The sequence below is a fragment of the Ictidomys tridecemlineatus genome, chromosome 12 (genome assembly GCF_052094955.1).
Source record: "Ictidomys tridecemlineatus isolate mIctTri1 chromosome 12, mIctTri1.hap1, whole genome shotgun sequence".
NCBI classification, from domain to species: domain Eukaryota; kingdom Metazoa; phylum Chordata; class Mammalia; order Rodentia; family Sciuridae; genus Ictidomys; species Ictidomys tridecemlineatus.
The window spans coordinates 108222570-108236448 of NC_135488.1; the positions used below are offsets into that span (position 1 = coordinate 108222570).

Genomic DNA, 13879 nt, shown 5'->3' on the forward strand with positions numbered 1-13879 from the left:
CAGAAGAGTTCTGAGCTCACTTGTATAAACATGTGCATTCTGGCATTGTGATAGTGTCTGTCCCAAAGTGATTATTCTAAGAAAACATTGTACGGTGTTTACTTTATGCTGCACAGTGCTGGATAAATGCTATTATTACTCTCATTCTGCAAACAAGGAAACTGAGGCCACTGTCAGAAAGAGATTCAGACCCACAGATAAAGGCACAGGCTCAGTACCCAGCCAATCTTCCACTTCCTTGATAAGTTATTAAAAGTCTTCCCTGAGGTTTCCTCATCTGTCTTTGACAGAAAAACAGATGATAGATAAGATAGATAGATGTAACAAAATAACCATTGCATACAAGGACAAGATGACAATAGAATTTTCATCCATAAAAGTTGTGAAGAATCTCCATCTGTCTCTGTGAATATTAAATGGATTAATATATACATCACATTTATAACAGTGTCTGATGCATTATGTAAGTGCTCCATCAACACTTAACTATTTTTATCACTAATACTGCAAGAGTCCTGAGTTAGGACTAGTTCTAAGTGAATAAGAACTGGAATCCTAAGTATCTAAGAAGTGTCTCCATTTATTTGATGCTAATTTGACCCACTCCCGGTAGACACAGAAGCAAGACCCTACAGTAATAGTGGGAAGTAACTAAGTTGGTCTGCAGAGACATACTTTCCCTCTGTCCATTCAGGACATCCCTGGCTCCATTTCTGCAGATACACCCTTGTGCTCTCTCCCTGTTCCCCTTTGAACCCAGCAGGAAAGGCTACTTTAGATTCTGGTATGAAGTAAGGCCTTCAGACATTCCCTACATCTATTGGGGTTCTTGGAACACAAGCAACAACTGCTGTGGCTAACGCAAATGAAATTTTTTCAGAAGGCTACATGAAGCTCCTAGAATCTAAAAGAAGGCCAAAGAACCATACCTGAAATAAGAAAAAGACCCAAGGTCCTTCTGAAGGGTCTGGAAGTCACTCAATTAACAAAGCTCATGACTGGCTAAGCCCGTGCCACCTGTCCACCTAATGGCTATATTGGAGCATGGAAAAGAAGCTGGCAGAAAGAATGGAACCTCCAGAGACATCCTTAGCAGCTACTAGCTACTATCCTGCCAAGACAATATTAAGTAGGGCCAGGGACAATTACCCCAAGGAAATTTGGGGACTTTAGGAAGAGAAAACACACATGGGACCAAAATTTCCATTCAAAAGGAAGAAAGGAAGGGAGGGAAGGAGGGAGGGAAATAGAAGTCTAGAGAATTTCAGACACTGAGGAGCAGAGGACCCTCTCCCGTACCCACAAAAACCACACCAGCAGTTGAGCAGTGGCATCGACTTATCTCCCTTCTCACTAATAATGCCGATTTCCTTTTCACGGGAGTCAGTAGAACTTTCTAAACCACAAGTCAAAGTATCCCCCAGCATCTCCAGGGCAGAGTCTAAACTCCTTAGACATTAAGCAAGAGCATTCCCCCCTGCCTCTCTGTCCCCAGCATCCACCCACCTGCTCCTCACTGGGCTGCCTCAGTCCCGTTGATTGACTGCCATCCCCAACCACACCATGCACTTCCCCTGCCAAACCTCACTGAGGCTGTTCCCTCAGGAGGGATCTTCTTTCCCCTCCTTTTCCAGTTAAGTCAAGTTCTGTCTTCAAGAAATCAGCTCAAATGTCACCTCTCTCAGGACGCTTTCAGTGCACGCCTTTATCCCATCAACACACACACACACACACACACACACACACACACACACACATCTAATACTAAATAGGGACCTCTCCTTTGCACTTGCAGAATGCCATTTCTTAGCAATATCCCTGACATAGAGTGATATCAGTGGCTGATTCATAGTAGATAAGTGGGAGATGTCTGGTGGAATCATGACTAAATGAATGTTCCACTTACAAAACAAGGGTTTTCCTGCTCAAAATGGAGTGGAAAGGGTTGCCTGGGAGGTGCCTTCCCGCCATGTTGCTTTCCTGGGGTCTCAGGACACTGTGATGAGATCTGCCACTAGTTGTCATAGTCTATTTTCTGCTTCTGGAACAAAACACCTGAGACCGGTTATTTATATAGAAGTTGATTTAGCTCACAGTTCTGGAGACTGGGAGTCCAAGAGCACGGTGCCAGATCTGGGAGGGCCCTCCTGCTGCATGACGACATGGGGGAGGGCGTCACACAGTGAGGCAGAGCAAGTACGCCAGCTCAGGTCTGTTCCTCTTCTTACACAGTCACTAGTGCCATCCTGGGAGTTCATCCTCAAGCCTCCTGCAGTCCAAATGACCTCCCAAAGCCCTCACATTCCAAATACCAACACATGAATTTTAGTCAGATTTCCCACCCTCTTAATGTCATCAAAGTTGCAGCCAAATTTCAACACATGAAATTTTGGGAGACACTTGCAAAGCATAACATAAGCTATTGTTTCTCTGTACCCCGCCCGAGCACCCGACATGTTCTGGCATTTCCAAAACGGATTTCAGAAAAGTGTTTCCTGCTGCTAGAAGAAAACAGAATGCTTTTGCCAAACCATAAATCCTCAGCAAATTTACAATGAAACTCTCAGAGGGCCAAGTGTCTTTTGCTGCAGCAAAGTTCTCACAGTGACTTTTTTTTTTGAGGGGGGGGCATTTTACTTTTTTAAAGATATAATGAAATAAATATGATGACTTATATAGGTAGATAGGTAGGTAGATAGGTAGTCCATCATTGGGAAGGTAGAAAAAAAAATGTGTTTATGCTTCACAAACATCCATATCCAATTCCTGGACGCCATCCTAGGAGGATATTTTAAATGCTTTGCCCAGAACTATCTGCTATGACTAATTCTATACTTCATGAATATGAAAAAAAAATTATAAAATAATGAGATCCCCAGGCAATGCAAGTCAAAAAAAGTTTTCAATTTGACTTATTAAAATTAATTCTCACACCTCTCCTTTCTTCAACCCATTTCCTACATACTCCCACCTCTCTCTGAGTTTCCAAGTTCTCCATATACAGAGGACCAAGACAGAATAGAACTGGAAGGAAGAAACAGATCCTCCAGCATGCCCAGCAGGGGCATCTGACAGCTCAAGGCTGTGTTTCAGAAGGCAGCTGTAGCCATTATCTCTAGGTAGCTGCAGGCTTTCCTTCTCCCGTGCTGCAAGAAAGTCCTCACCCCACAGTAAATAGGAATGCATGCTTGAGAAAACAGACTCTGAGTCCTCCTGAAGTCTGGGAAAATGGCTTAAAGGGTGACGTCTTAGGCACCATATGAATGTCTATGATTCTCCTATTCCCATCTCAAGTCAGCCTGCTTTCCAGAATTTACAGAGATGATGAGAGGATATGGAAACATTGGTACCTTTTCACACTTTGGCAAAGATAGCTAAATGGACAGATAGACAGATAGATGAATGGACAAACAAAGACAGATGGATAGATAGAAATGAATGGATGAATAGATATATAGATAGATTAGGTAGGTAGGTAGGCAGGTAGGTGGGTAGATAGGTAGGTAGATAGGTAGATAGATAGGTAGGAAGGTAGATACTGTCACACATGACACTTCCCTTTTACACTCTCAGCCAAGAGGAAATAAACTTTGCCAAGGAGGCTCAACTCTGAAACATAAGTCAGGGCTGAATCTTAGCCAGACAATGTCTAATTGCCAAGGAAATGGGGGAGGGGGGACTTACTGTCAGTGGCCTCCTGAGGCTACCATACTTAGAAAATGGGGATCTTAAAAACCCGCAAGAAAAACCTTGCCCACACCATATGATTTATTGACCTCCAAGACAAGAACCAGTGAGATTTCCTTGCCAGAACCCAGGCATCTCTTCTCAATCCAAATTTACAAACCACAGTCTTTAACCACGAGGTCCTCCCATCTCTTTGGCCAATTATGTTTTTTTACCTCAAGTAAATCATAGGAAATGCTTTTAGGTTCACCTCCTCACATCCATCAGGGCTTAGGAAAGCCAAGTGGCCCGTTGCAGGGAAGTTTTTTGAAAGTAAGCATACTCTAGCCCCCAAATTTAGTCTGCTGGCATTCTTTTATCTCAACACAAACTAAATATTTACCAGAACTTAGGTCAATATTACCAAAACAAAAGTCTTCTTGAGGCAGCAAAGGACCTAACAGATCTCTGAAGTCATTCTTAATCCAGTGGCCCTACTTCATGCTCACTCCCTGTGACTCCAAGGGAGTACTCCTTCCTTCTTTTGGACCTTTAGTTCAGCCTATACTGCTAAATGTGCTGTGATGGTTAATATTATAAGCCAATTTGGCTGGGATGCTAGGTGCTCAGATGCTTAGTCAAACATTATTTGAGGTTTCTGAAGGGGCATTTTGTATGAGCTAAACATATAAATTGGTAAAAAATAAGTAAAGGGGATTGCTATCCCTGCATGGGTGGGCCTCATCAAATCAGCTGAAGGCCTAAATGAAACAAAGAAGACTGGCCTCTAAAACAAGACTGAGCTCTCCAGAAGATTGCCTTTGAATTTCACTAGAATATCAGCTCTTCCCACTTCTACAGCAATCTGTCTCCAGCCTTGTACCAGAGTGCTGGCTCTCCTGGATCTGTACCATGATAATCTACCCTGCAGGTTTCAGACCTGCCAGCCTCCATTATTGTGTAAGACAAAGCCTTATAATAAATACCTTTCTAAAATTATACATATCCTATTGGTCCTGTTTCTCTGGAGAACCTAAGAAGAGATCTTCTAGAGGCAGCAAATGACTTAACTGTTCTGTGGAATAAGTTCTATGGACCTTCCTTCCCTATGACTATAAATGAATCCCTGGGAAGTTTCAGGAAACAGAACAGAGGAACTTCTCTTCCATGTCTTTACAATGTAGCCATGGGTACAGAGTAAGTGTCCCATGTGATAGGAAAGAGTCTACTGAGACATAAAAAGATGTTTACAACTATACCCAGGCATCTCCACCAGGTCTCCCTCTATCTGTATTATAGGGGCTTGTGTCTCCTCACCACCAGACTTGTAACTGATGTCTCTCCTTTAAGCCAATTTGAAAGCAGCTTATTGATGTTCATCAATGAGAAAATGCCTAGATCCTATCACAACTGTTCCTCCATGCACATTGAGAGTTCCCCTAAGTCCACTTATATAAACTATCCAAATTAATGTGTATAAGTTATGCAATTAAAAAAAGACTTGTAGCCAGGCATACCTGTAATCCCAGTGGCTTGGGAGACTGAGACAGGAGGATCATGAGTTCAAAGCCAGCCTCAGCAAAACCTAAGTGCTAAGCAACTCAGCGAGACCCTGTCTCTAAATAAAATACAAAATAGGGCTGGGGATATGGCTCAGTGGTCGAGTGCCCTGGAGTTCAATCCCTAGTACCTGTGTGTATGTTATATATATATATATATATATATAAAATCATAAAATCACCACTTTGTAGGAAAAAAGTAGCATAGGGAAGGACAAGTAATATTCTCAAAGTTACCCAGCAACTGGAGACAAAGCTAGAACTAGAATTCAAATTAATCTTCTAGAAGTGTTTACTACCATGTAAATCTACATGTAAAGATGTGTATGTGTGGATTTATTAGAGAACTCAGCTCCCTAACCTCAGCCAAGGTAGCCTTTCACATAGACACAAATCTGTTCCCATACCACCCTGCCTCTCTGTTCCCTTTTATAACGAAGCTATCCATGTCTGTCTCCAATTCCTCACCTCCCATTCACTTTTCAACCCAGTCCAGTCTGGCTTTAGGTCTCACCTCCAAACTAGGTTTCCAAGTCTCATACCTGCACCTCTCAATCTATTCTTCACAGACTTCAGGCCATCCTGTATAAAGTGGTCCCCCCTCATCCTCAGGAAATATGTTCCCAGTGGATGCCTCAATGTACAAATGTACCCAACCCCTCATATATACTATATTTTTTGCTACATCTATGATAGTTTAATTTCTAAATGAGGAACAATAAGATATTAACCATAATGACCAATAAACTAAATAAATTATAACAATACAGACAATAAAAGTTATGTTAATGTGGTTCACACACACACAATCAAAATGTCTTATTGTACGTTCACCTTTTCACTTAAAGGAACTACTTTCAAGCTTCTCTTTGACAGATCCAAATTGCCAACATCACTCCTTTTACAGCTTGGGATCATTATTAAGTAAAATAATGGTCACTTAAGCACAAGCACCACAATACCTCTACAGCTGATCTGATAATTGAGATGGTCACTGACTGAATATCAGGCAGGTAGGAATACAGTATGTACATGCTAGACAAGGGGATAATTCACATCCCTGGAGGGACGCAGTGGGATGGCATGCCACTCCATCACATTCCTCAGGGTGGCCTTCAGCTCAAAACTTAGGAATTGTTCATTTCTGAAATTTCCACTTTATATTTTTGAATGGCAGCTGACTGTGGGTTAACTGAAACCAAATAGAGAGCAAAACTGCTGATAAGAGGTGATCACTACAGATGCAAATAGGCTCATGGTAGTTCCTTACCACAAATCCATTGATTTCTTTCCATATCCCTCTGGATAAACTATAAGACCCTCAACTTATATAAAGGGTGCAACATGATCTGACCCCTGCCCTATTCTCCAACTTCCTCCCAAACATCTCCAGACTTCTTCTCCTATTGGTTAATGCTCATTCCCGCCTAAGAATCCTCAGCTTGGAATTCTTTCCCCTACTTTTCACTTAATAAATTCCTGTTTACCCCTCAGAATGAAATCTCTTCTTAAGAAAGGTCTTCTCTGATACTCCCATCTGAACGAGTGCCCTCCCCACTCTTGTCACTCCATGAAGTCTTTTAAGCACTGCTACTGCTCAAATTTTGCACTTATTTGTTTAATGTCTTTCTCTTTCCACCACCACCCACACCCTATCCACAGTTTCCTTTATCACAGTCTGCCCAGCTCCTGACATAGTACATATCACTTATTGAATGAATGCTTGTTTATATTTAACTATGTAAAGATAACAGATTTATGACTAGATAAGGCAACCATTAAGTTAATTTTGATGAAACCTAATAGGTTCTCAGTTGATGGGAGACTATATTCTTTATTTGGAACTTTAGCAAGGAAACTGAAGCAGTTGATGTAAACATCAAGTGCTTCACTGTAACATTGTGAGCTAAAAGGAAGCTGATCTTAAGCATTTATCATTGGACACTTGTGCAAATGAAGGTAATATTCATACAGTATGTCCTCCAAGCAAATCATGGTTTAAGACTCTGCAGGACTCCATAAAGAGAAAACCCTTTGCCAACAACCTAATCTAGTAACTATTTTTAGTTTATAAAAGAGAGTTTTCTTTTACAATGCACATATGTTACAAAGTTTCAAAAGATGAAGAACAGAAACTATAAACTAGGATGAAAGCTTTTCCTTTTTTTTCCTGCAAATTCTAAACATTGTGACTATGTTTAAAATTGGGTGTCCCCTCCATGCCTCACATAGGATCAGGTCCCTGAAAAAGTAAAACCAAAACAAAACACTTTCTCTTCCTCCTCTCCTGTTTACTCTCCTTCCCCTACTAAATGCTCCCAGGTGGCCAAGGTCAACAAACAAAAAAGCAGTTCAGGATAAATTTCAAACTCAGCCATCTCTAAGGACGTTCCCTATCTCATGCCCTCCTGTTCTGTCTTCCACACCAGACAGAAGTGAGAAAGAAAGATGTTGCAGTTGGAGTCAGAAGATGCCAGGCCAAGTCCAAGTTCAAGGCCCACCTTGCCTTATTTTCCTCACCTTTGGTACAGGCTTATCGCACTCAGTTACTGTGAAAATAACTACCATGAAAGTTCCTGCAAACTGTTTGTATGTGACAGAGTCTTTGTAATTCTTACCTGGAGTTACATAATTAGAATCTGTATTGTCTTGTACTTATTAATCTTGAGTCTTGAGATCCACTGTGGATTCAAGCTCAAAGACTACATATCAGATCTCACCTTCCCTCAGTGCCTATAGGCCAAGCACATGGCACCCACACAATAAACATTTGTGGGTTGGTTACTGGTTGACTTACTGGATGGATTTGACTCAGAGGCAATGCATTCTGTGATTTTTTCTGAGTTTCTCATATTGTTCACCGTGTTTTCTGGAATAATCATAAAGTTTCCTAGCCTATGGTCTCTAAGTTCTGTCTTTCTTTTTTTCTAACCAGATGGGAAGACTTGCATTGAAAAGCAGACTATTTTGGCAAAGGAAAGAGATTCATTTTCTAGTGCAACCTTCAAAATTCTTTTTAAGGCTGAGATGTAAAACCAGAAACTTCAAGCCAGCTCTACCAATCACCACTCAATAAACTCAGCCTTAGGTCCTACTAAGACTGAGGTCCTACTAAGAATAAACAAGGAAGGGTTCGATCTCCCAGTGGTCCTGCAAGCAGACTTCTGGGAATTGAATCCCAGCTTCATGTTTTCCTAGCTGGGTGGCCTTACACAATTATGTGCTCAGTTTCAGTCTTTTTCCTCATTTGAAATATCTGCTATATTATCATCAAGAAGAAATGAGTTAATACATGTAAAAGTTTTTAGCTTGTAGTGCCTAGCAAAAGGTGACAATAAATATTAGAAATCTATCCTTATAGCTAAACAGATAAGATGCAGAGAAGAAAAGTGACTGATGTCAAGTCAAGGAGATAAAGAATTAGAAATCAAGGCTGGAATTCAGATCCCCAAGTGATATGCTGTTCTCTACTTACATCTATTACCTCCAGATAACTCTGGAGGAGTGAGACTCTGGAGGAGTACACCATCTTGATGCTTGATAAACAGGGGAAATAAATACACCCACTTTTCTTTCTGCAGGGATTTGCCTGGAGAGCTGTTCTTCCCTACTTTTGAGACTTTAGTCCCACTCTATCCTGTTGGGCTTCCATGAAACTCAGGACTCACCTGCTGGCAACTCCCTAGCCTCACTTTTTCATGGGGCTGTTGCTAGGATTAAATGAGATAATGCCTGGAAAGATTTCTAGCAGAGTATCTGATATATAGTATGCAGCCAATAAATGCTATCTATTAAAAGAAGGGGGTGGGGGCGCTTGGTGCATACTTTCTCAAAGCTGACACACATTCCAACTCCAAATGCCAAATAGGGGGCAGATTGAGATGTGGGGAAGAACAGAGAAATGCAGAATCTGGGAAGGATTACAGTGAATTCATTACAGACAGGAGGAGACTGGAATCCCCATTCTTCCCCTTCCAAAGAAGAGGAGGAGGAGAAGGAGCAAGAACCACCTTAGCTGGAACTTTGCTGACAAATCCAAACGTCAGAGCATTGGATTTTTAATAATGTAATAATAGGAACAACGCAAAGACTACTTCTGACCTCCTAACTTGCTCTCTTCTGCAAATGTTTGTCTTGGCTGCATTCATCAATGACTGTATTTAGGCAATAATGATGACTCAGACACAGATTCAGTTAAATCAGATCCCACCAGACTCCTTAGAATGTTCACAACATGCTTTGGACTCGGAGTTCCAATGCACTTCCTCATCCTTCTCCTTCCTCTCCTAATACTGACAATCTCGTTCTGAAATGACGAACAAGGAGAAGGAAGGAATCTGGTGAGAAAGAACAGTTAATAAAAGGAACAGAAACTCTTTCACTAACCCATCCCCATAGCGCAGCCCGGGGTCTGGGCCTTACCCATGGTGGGCTCCTTATAAATGCACAGTGAATGAATCAATGTCCTCAAAGAGTTCGATGCCCAGGTGAAGAGTTCGCATGAGGGTTCATACCTTTAGCAAAGAGGCAGGTGCTCAGGAAAATACTCCTTTCCTGTGTGCGTGGGCAGGTATTTGCATGTGGCGTAAGAAGGGGAGCATCTAGGAGTAACTTACACAGTTCTAAACGCACGATTATGCAAATCGCTTAAGCAAATATATGAAAAGCAAAGGGAAAGGTTTCTGGTCTGGTTTCCCTCGCCTGCCTCACACTCTTCAGAGGTTAAGGTGAAAGACAAATCCTTGGGAGAACCATAAATACTCTCCAGGAAGACCATGAGAAACCTCCCCTGGCTCTTTGCACCTCGGCACCAAACCAGAGCCCCTGGGGCTGAAGAAGAGGCTACCCGAGTTAAACTATCCCCTCGGTCTCCTCAGCCCAGACAGAGGAAAATAACAAGAGGACAAAAGATGTTTCTTTCCCAAATCCGAAGAGAAGAGACACGGGGCGGGGAGGGGGGGCAGGAAGGGGGGACAAGCTCTGCAATGCGAAAGGCAGGCGCCTAGCCCGGCTCGCCACGGCCCCTGCCGGCAGGTCTGGATCTCTCGCAGGCTGAAGAGCCTCCGGAGGTCAGGCACCCAGCTATCTAGAGGGGCGCGAGGAAAAAAAAAAAAAAGAAAGAAAGAGTTCCTGACCCCGAGGCACCGAGCCGCACCACTACTGCTTATCTATATGCTGAGACACTACCCACCGGTGACTCCACGCCGGCCCTGCAAGCCCCAAGCCGCCCCCACCCAGAGCGTGCCCGCAGTCCTCGGGGCGCAACGATGCACCAGGACAAGGGCCATGGGTGCGCTCTTCCCTGCAACTGTCGCGGGGCACCTTGCTCCGCTGCAGGGCAAAGGGGAGGGGAGAAATGACAGGGAAGAAGGCGGAGCAGGCGGCCTGGGAAGCACTTACATTTGCCAGGAAAGCGCCTCCTCTCGAGAAAGGGAAGGAAGGGCTTCCCGGCTAAGGAAACGCCCCGGGGATGCCCCTACGCGAGGTGCCGCCTTTCCGCGGCTCATCTCTTCTCCCGCCTCCAGTCTGTATTCCAACCCACCCAAAGCCCCGAAAGCTGATCCTAGATACCTTCCCCGCGGCTTTCAAAGGGACTCACACACCGTTTCGGCTGTTCGCTGCTCGCGCAACAGGCAGAGACTTAGGACTCCAGCGACGGCACGCTCCGGGGACTGGAAGATGGGGGACGCCTGCAGACAGGCGCCCAGTAGGATGCAAAGTCCCCTGCGGGAGTAGACCTGCACCCGCAACCCGAATCGCCGGAGCCTGGAGAATCAAAGGTGGGGAAAGATGCAACAAAGTTGAGGGGGCTCACGCAGAAGTCCCCTGAGGGTGCAGCGAGGTGGGGACGCGAGCAGGTACCTGCAGGAGTCCTGGTGCGTCTGGCTTGCTCCGCTCTGCAACGCTGCGCGCCAGTGCTGCAGGGATCAGGCCTCTCCGCGCCGCCCCGCGCCCGCCGCCTTGGCGGCGAGGAGAGCGGGGTGGCCCGCGTCGGTCAGTCAGTCCCTTGGTCCCGCCGGGCTTGAGAGAGGCGCCCGAGTGCGGCGGGCGGGGCCGGGCGGGGCCCGCCGCTCAGTCACCGCCCCGTTGGTCCCGGCTCCGCCCGCTGCCTCGAATCTAGCCTTTTACTTGGGCTCCCCTGGCCAAGGGCGCGGTGCTCCAGCGCGGGCAGTGGCGGACTGCGGGGTCAGACCGCAAGACAAGAGGACAGATGATTGGATTGAAACGCAGCTTTGCAGGACAAGTGCCCCCCTCTCCCGCGCCCAGGCCAGTGCAGTCAACCCTGGAGCAACTTGCTCTGCCCCAGTGATCGCCAGAGCGCGTCCCGGGCCTCCCACCCGCGCGCCAGCCTCACCCGGGCTGAGAGCACCGCGGCCCCGCGAAGAAAACCAACTCCCCCGCGACTTCAGCGGCTGGGGTTAAAATACTTCTCAAAAGTCGCGGCCCAAGCAGCTCGTAGCAAATTTGCCGGGATTTTCTTGGGAAGTCGCGAGGCCCCAACTTGTTTTAAAACAAAGTGCGAAGGAGGAAACAGCCCCAGTTCTGCCAACGTTTGCCACCTCCCGCTGTTCGAAGACTCACAAGATGGTTTGTTCCATTCCTCGACTTACCAAGTCAGAAGAGATGGCTGGACATATGCACCAAGCCTATGCACCTCATGTGCAGAGGGGGAACCAATCCGGTCACCTTTCAGAAGGACGAATGGAAAAGAGTCAGAAAGAGATGCCTTTCGCTCAGATTGGGGAACAAACAGGACCCCAGAAAGGGCAGCGTGTGGTTCAAAAGGCATTCCTGGTTTCTCTCCACCAATCCGAGAACGCTCAGCCAACAGACTGGAGGAGAAATGGGACGCTGGGGGACCCACCCCCGCCTTCCCCCTCCCACCCCCAGACTGCAGATTTTTAAATTGTGCAGGCATGCAGTAATTCCTCAGAGTCAGCTGCTCCAAGCTGTAGGCGCCCAGTGTTCCCTGGGTTCCCACTCGACATCACTAGCTCTGCCAGCTGCCCTCAACCCGGCGCCCCCAACCCACCATCTGCTGACCACCACCTCAGAGAAGCGCTTAGCGAAACCACACATATTCGAGGATGGGTTCAAAGGAATCTGTGGAATGAGTGAAAGACACTTTCTTGACCTCGTGGGAGTACCCTATGATGATCTGTGGGGTTTCTAATTATACTTTGTTCAATCAAAACCCACTGGGGGGCGGGGCTTCAAAGAGGTGAAATCTGAACCTTAAAGAGTGGTGGCCCAGAGGAGAGGTAGCCACCAAAGCATAAGATGATCTTCCCTTGAAGGACTGGGGACCACTGGTCGCCAGCATTTTCATTTGGCTCATGGAAGGCAAGGTAGTTGCAGAGCCCATGCTTTGGTTCCTCTGTCCCTGATCCCGTGGTTCTTTGGTTCCCCCCAAGCCTGCCTCCTGTCCAGTAAAGGGAGGATCCAAAGCTTTTGTCTACATTGCTGTTAGCAAGAGGCTGGAAAAGGTAATTTTTATACACAATTCATCATCTTTCATCTAAGGTTTAAGTTTATACCTAAGATGTTTACATTTTATCAGCACCGTAAGAAGAATGATTTCAGGTCTCCCCCAGCAGTTAGCTACTTAATCATTCCAAAATCACTAAGTTTATCCCAAAAGCCCATGCTGTTTGCTTGCAAAGAATCATGTTCTGCATCTCTAAGCCCTGCAGAAGGCAACTGTGCTGCAGGAGAGTCTAGTTGGGTGTCAGCAAGAGGGAAGGCACTGGTAGGAGTGGTCAGGAAGGGCCCCGTAGCATCTGCAGGAGCTGGGGATGGAAAGGGGTAAGTCTCCCTTGTGGGCCTGTAGAATGCATATGCAGAGGAGCACAGGTTTGAGTCAGATGTCTTGGTTCTCTGCCTGCTGAAGGATGTGAGCAGTCATCTAGTCTTTCAGTCCTGCTACTATTTTCTGTAAGGTCATTCTCACTCATAGGATAACTATGTGAAACAAATGAAATAATAAACAGGAATATGTTGTAGGGACCATAAAGCATGTCTGTTCCCAGAATATTTACCCTTGAACATTGACCACAGTTGAGCCAGGAAACATGGTTAATTTATTTCAAAACACACACACACACACACAGAGAGAGATAGATGGAGAGAGAGAGAGAGAGAGAGAGAGAGAGAGAGAGAGAGAGAGAGAGAGAGAACCTCTGTGTGTGGATCCCCTTTCCCCAATCCGTCCCCACCACAATGGGGACATGCTTTGACCTAATTGCATGCTTTGACCTAATTGCCTTCTTTCCCCCACAGATCCACTTCCTAACCCATCAAAATGTCCTCAGGATGCTTGACATGATACCTACTCCCCTCTTAACTAATCACGCCTATGGGAAAGCCTCAAGGGAACCTCACATTAACTTGTCAACTGTAACTCATCCACTGACAATATTGTTTACTCCTCTGTGGTTTCAGAGGACTCCCAAAAGTCAAAGTCTTTGGGGATATATAAAGCCAGTGTGAGATGCATCCAGTCTGTCTTCCAGACCTCTGTATACCCTTGCTCTGGACACTACCTGCTTTGGGCAGTCTGTCTCTTACCCACCTATCATATACTCACTCCTTGCTCTCTCTACACCCAAATCTGTCTTTGACCTTTAATTCTCACTAAAGTCTAAGTGACGGAA

General features: G+C 45.4%; 1 protein-coding gene across 21 annotated transcripts in view; it reads right to left on the reverse strand.

Annotated features, from left to right (window-relative positions):
* Positions 1-12791, reverse strand: part of Kcns3 (potassium voltage-gated channel modifier subfamily S member 3) — an 89774-nt gene extending 76983 nt beyond the window's left edge. For 4 of the 21 annotated variants that reach the window (XR_013429218.1, XR_013429215.1, XR_013429217.1 and 1 more), the window contains exons 1-3: positions 11837-12791; positions 11088-11404; positions 10829-10991 (exon numbers count right to left, since the gene is read on the reverse strand). The gene's annotated coding sequence lies outside the window, so the exon portion shown is untranslated. Of the gene's footprint in view, positions 1-9647; positions 9667-10416; positions 10577-10796; positions 11006-11087; positions 11405-11836 lie in introns of those variants that run through there. The other 17 variants (XR_013429221.1, XR_013429223.1, XR_013429222.1 and 14 more) reach the window with 12 other exon arrangements.
* Between the last annotated feature and the right edge of the window lie 1088 nt (positions 12792-13879).